A 6,000-nucleotide genomic window follows, 5' to 3' on the forward strand; every position below is an offset into this window, starting at 1 on the left:
AAGGCCAAAACCTAGGAAGAAACCTTAAGAGGAACCAGGCTATGTGGAGTGGCCAGTCCTCTTCTGGCTGTGCCGGGTGGAGATTATAACAGAACATGGCCAAGATGCAGTCCCGTTCAGTGAGCTTTTGTGGCCTACCACTTCACGATTGAGCCGTTGTTGCTCCTAGACATTTCCACGTCACAATAACAGCACTGACAGCTGACCAGGCTAGCTCTAGCAGGGCAGAAACTTGACAAACTGAATTGTTGGGAAGGCGGCATCATGTGACGGTGCCACGTTGAAAGTCACTGAGCTCTTCCATACGGACCATTCTACTGCCAATGTTTTTCTAAGGAGATTGCAGGGCTGAGTGCACAATTTTATACTCCTGTCAGCTGCGGGTGTGACTGAAATAGTTGAATCCACTCATTTGAAGGGGTGTCCACACACTTTTGTCCGTGTAGTGTACCTGCAGCCCTACCAGAAGATTGGTCGCAGAACGAAAATGAAGGTGGGATTTTAACAGCCAAATTACTGACACGGAGCACCTCTCCTTTAGTATAGTAGCACTGAGTCACCATAGGGCTGTGAACTTTGAACTTTTAATAAAGCTCTCTTTACCTCCACTTCTCTCTGGTTCTCCCCTCCTCTCTGTGTCTCTCACTTTTGCTCCGATTCTCTCTCTCTCTCTCTCTCGCTCTCTTTACCTCTACTTCTCTCTGGTTCTCCCCTCCTCTCTGTGTCTCTCACTTTTGCTCCGATTCTCTCTCTCTCTCTCTCTCGCTCTCTTTACCTCCACTTCTCTCTGGTTCTCCCCTCCTCTCTGTGTCTCTCACTTTTGCTCCGATTCTCTCTCTCTCTCTCTCTCGCTCTCTTTACCTCCACTTCTCTCTGGTTCTCCCCTCCTCTCTGTGTCTCTCACTTTTGCTCCGATTCTCTCTCTCTCTCTCTCTCGCTCTCTTTACCTCCACTTCTCTCTGGTTCTCCCCTCCTCTCTGTGTCTCTCACTTTTGCTCCGATTCTCTCTCTCTCTCTCTCTCGCTCTTTCCGTCTCCATTTAGATGGAGTATGGGGAGATGGGAATATAAACGCAAATGGGAACGAACGACTCAATTATCAGCACTAAGCGGCATTAGGTGTAATGTGATATAGATGAAATTCATTGTTATAATGACGGTTTTTGGGTCATGTGGAAGAGGACGTTCAGCGTCATCTGTAAATACTATGATGGAGTGACGGAGGGAGGAAGGGGCTGTTGATTCAGAGATCAACAGAAGTTGTGGTCAAAACAGTGAGCAGATACAGTGTGTTTTGACAGCTAGGCCCAGAGGAATGCCTTGGAAGAAACAAGGCCTTCCTCTCTCTCAGTCAAGATAACGGACACACCTTATACATTACAACTCGCTCCATCTCTCCTGCACTCCTCTGTCTCTCGCTCCCTCGCTTCGATCTTCCTCCACTATCTGCTCCACTCATCCTTCTCTTTCCTTTCCCATGTTGTTATCTCACTCATCCTTCGCTTTCCTTTCCTGTGTTGTTATCTCACTCATCCTTCTCTTTCCTTTCCCATGTTGTTATCTCACTCATCCTTCTCTTTCCTTTCCCATGTTGTTCTTTCACTCATCCTTCTCTTCTCTTTCCTGTGTTGTTCTTTCACTCATCCTTCTCTTTCCTTTCCCATGTTGTTCTTTCACTCATCCTTCTCTTCTCTTTCCTGTGTTGTTCTCACTTGTTCTTCTCTTTCCTGTGTTGTTATCTCACTCATCCTTCTCTTCTCTTTCCTGTGTTGTTCTCTCACTTGTTCTTCTTTCCCATGTTGTTCTCACTTGTTCTTCTCTTTCCCATGTTGTTCTCTCACTTGTTCTTCTCTTTCCCATGTTACTCTCTCACTTGTTCTTCTCTTTCCTGTGTTGTTATCTCACTTGTTCTTCTCTTTCCTGTGTTGTTCTCTCACTCATCCTTCTCTTCTCTTTCCTGTGTTGTTATCTCACTCATCCTTCTCTTCTCTTTCCTGTGTTGTTCTCTCACTTGTTCTTCTCTTTCCTGTGTTGTTCTCTCACTTGTTCTTCTCTTTCCTGTGTTGTTCTCTCACTTGGTCTTCTCTTTCCTTTCCTGTGTTGTTCTCTCACTTGGTCTTCTCTTTCCTTTCCTGTGTTGTTCTCTCACTTGGTCTTCTCTTTCCTTTCCTGTGTTGTTCTCTCACTTGGTCTTCTCTTTCCTTTCCTGTGTTGTTCTCTCACTTGTTCTTCTCTTTCCTTTCCTGTGTTGTTCTCTCACTTGGTCTTCTCTTTCCTGTGTTGTTCTCTCACTTGTTCTTGTTCTTACCCTTCTACACTTTTCAAGCCGTGTATTGTTTGGATAACGGGAGTGACATGTTGTCATGTGCATATGTATTTATGTTAAGGAGTGTATGTGTGAATCATAGTGTGTGTGTCAGAATTTGTCACATGCTTCAGGAAAGCAATTAACACACCTCTACTACGGACCTGAAAGCCTTCAATGACAGAGTGTGCATGTGGCTGGACAGAAAAGCTCCTACAGCAAACACTCATTGTCAATCTGGTGCTTCAGACCAACCAACCAACACCCTGGAACATATCAGTGGAGTAATAGTGACACCAACTGGTGATACGATGGAACTGTGTGGAAATTTCCCTTGACAACAATAAGAAAATTAGATGCTGGAACTTCATTAGCCATGACTTCACTTTTAGGTCTTAAATGTGATTCTGTTAATTATATAAAATAAACAAACAAATGTTGTAAAAGGTGTAAATATTTTTTTTGAAAAAGAGGGAGTAACACTACTTCATAAATAGGCTGTATACCACATACATTGATATATTTATAAATATATAGACTGTATACCATGAAAATGTATATATTTATTAATAAATAGACTGTATAACATGAAAATGTATATATTTATTAATAAATAGACTGTATACCATGAAAATGTATATATTTATTAATAAATAGACTGTATACCATGAACATTGATATATGTATTAATAAATAGACTGTATACCATGAACATTGATATACAGTGCCTTGCAAAAGTATTCGGCCCCCTTGAACTTTGCGACCTTTTGCCACATTTCAGGCTTCAAACATAAAGATATAAAACTGTAATTTTTTGTGAAGAATCAACAACAAGTGGGACACAATCATGAAGTGGAACGACATTTATTGGATATTTCAAACTTTTTTAACAAATCAAAAACTGAAAAGTTGGACGTGCAAAATTATTCAGCCCCCTTAAGTTAATACTTTGTAGCGCCACCTTTTGCTGCGATTACAGCTGTAAGTCGCTTGGGGTATGTCTCTATCAGTTTTGCACATCGAGGGACTGACATTTTTTCCCATTCCTCCTTGCAAAACAGCTTGAGCTCAGTGAGGTTGGATGGAGAGCATTTGTGAACAGCAGTTTTCAGTTCTTTCCACAGATTCTCGATTGGATTCAGGTCTGGACTTTGACTTGGCCATTCTAACACCTGGATATGTTTATTTTTGAACCATTCCATTGTAGATTTTGCTTTATGTTTTGGATCATTGTCTTGTTGGAAGACAAATCTCCGTCCCAGTCTCAGGTCTTTTGCAAACTCCATCAGGTTTTCTTCCAGAATGGTCCTGTATTTGGCTCCATCCATCTTCCCATCAATTTTAACCATCTTCCCTGTCCCTGCTGAAGAAAAGCAGGCCCAAACCATGATGCTGCCACCACCATGTTTGACAGTGGGGATGGTGTGTTCAGGGTGATGAGCTGTGTTGCTTTTACGCCAAACATAACGTTTTGCATTATTGCCAAAAAGTTCCATTTTGGTTTCATCTGACCAGAGCACCTTCTTCCACATGTTTGGTGTGTCTCCCAGGTGGCTTGTGGCAAACTTTAAACAACACTTTTTATGGATATCTTTAAGAAATGGCTTTCTTCTTGCAACTCTTCCATAAAGGCCAGATATGTGCAATATACGACTGATTGTTGTCCTATGGACAGAGTCTCCCACCTCAGCTGTAGATCTCTGCAGTTCATCCAGAGTGATCATGGGCCTCTTGGCTGCATCTCTGATCAGTCTTCTCCTTGTATGAGCTGAAAGTTTAGAGGGACGGCCAGGTCTTGGTAGATTTGCAGTGGTCTGATACTCCTTCCAATTCAATATTATCGCTTGCACAGTGCTCCTTGGGATGTTTAAAGCTCGGGAAATATTTTTGTATCCAAATCCGGCTTTAAACTTCTTCACAACAGTATCTCGGACCTGCCTGGTGTGTTCCTTGTTCTTCATGATGCTCTCTGCGCTTTTAACGGACCTCTGAGACTATCACAGTGCAGGTGCATTTATACGGAGACTTGATTACACACAGGTGGATTGTATTTATCATCATTAGTCATTTAGGTCAACATTGGATCATTCAGAGATCCTCACTGAACTTCTGGAGAGAGTTTGCTGCACTGAAAGTAAAGGGGCTGAATAATTTTGCACGCCCAATTTTTAAGTTTTTGAATTGTTAAAAAAGTTTGAAATATCCAATAAATGTCGTTCCACTTCATGATTGTGTTCCACTTGTTGTTGATTCTTCACAAAAAAATACAGTTTTATATCTTTATGTTTGAAGCCTGAAATGTGGCAAAAGGTCGCAAAGTTCAAGGGGGCCGAATACTTTTGCAAGGCACTATATGTATTAATAAATAGACTGTATACCATGAACATTGATATATTTATTAATAAATAGACTGTATACCATGTACATTTATATATTCTAAAAACAGTGAAAAAACAAACGCTCAGATAAAGAGCAGTGAGGTGTTAGGAAGAGAGAGAGAGATTTATGCATTAAGGGGCTTTGCAGTAACACACAGACAGCCAGACGGATCACTCATCCCCTTTGCCTCAACACACACACACACACACACACACACACACACACACACACACACACACACACACACACACACACCAAATCCTAGCTTTGGGGCTAGCGCTTTCAAAAACTGACAGACAGGTTCACATGTGACATAAGATCGCCCCCCAAGGGTTCTGTTGAGGGCCCCGTTCGGCCCCTGGAGGCTCCTATATGTCTGAGAGTCAGAGGTTGACGAAATCTGACGAAAGGAGGTGATTGACACTTATCGTCGTCTAGGGAAACCCTCGGGGGAGGCGGAGTGAGAAGTTGAGAACGCCACTCTCTCAACTCTCCCACGCCACTGATGATATCACACAGCCTGGAGACCATAGGGTGGTGATTACTTTAGTCTGGGAACATTGGAGAGCCTTAGAACTAGGTAGGGGGTGATGATGACAGAGGGGGATGAGAGAGATGGAAGGAGTGAAAGTAGGAAAAGTTGTGTAAAGTTGATAAAAGTTTCCCATAATGCATTGGTAGACTCCAAGGGTGTTTTTCCTTCTTCTTTCTTCCCTGCAACCAGAAACGTGTGGGAATCCTGAATATTTAGGAAAAGTCAGATGCAATAATTACAGAAATAACCCCACAGTGTCCCTAACACCACAGTGCCCCTAACTGCAGTGTCCCTAACCCCACAGTGTCCCTAACCGCAGTGTCCCTAACACCACAGTGTCCCTAACCCCACAGTTTCCCTAACCGCAGTGTCCCTAACCGCACAGTGTCCCTAACTGCAGTGTCCCTAACATCACAGTGTCCCTAACACCAGTGTCCCTAACCGCACAGTGTCCCTAACCGCAGTGTCTCTAACACCACAGTGTCCCTAACCCCACAGTGTCCCTAACCCCACAGTGTCCCTAACCGCACAGTGTCCCTAACCCCACAGTGTCCCTAATCCCACAGTGTCCCTAACCCCACAGTGTCCCTAATCCCAGTGTCCCTAACCCCACAGTGTCCCTAATCCCACAGTGTCCCTAATCCCACAGTGTCCCTAACACCACAGTGTCCCTAACCGCACAGTGTCCCTAACACCACAGTGTCCCTAACACCACAGTGTCCCTAACCGCACAGTGTCCCTAACCGCAGTGTCCCTAACACCACAGTGTCCCTAACCGCAGT

General features: G+C 43.5%; 1 protein-coding gene across 1 annotated transcript in view; it reads right to left on the minus strand.

The window, feature by feature from the left end:
* arap2 (ArfGAP with RhoGAP domain, ankyrin repeat and PH domain 2) overlaps nt 1–6,000 on the minus strand; it is a 230,983-nt gene that overhangs the window by 181,336 nt on the left and 43,647 nt on the right. The gene's annotated exons all lie outside the window — the stretch shown is intronic.

Source organism: Oncorhynchus mykiss, chromosome 21 (assembly GCF_057628025.1).
Source record: "Oncorhynchus mykiss isolate SJ-2025 chromosome 21, ASM5762802v1, whole genome shotgun sequence".
Lineage (NCBI taxonomy): Eukaryota > Metazoa > Chordata > Actinopteri > Salmoniformes > Salmonidae > Oncorhynchus > Oncorhynchus mykiss.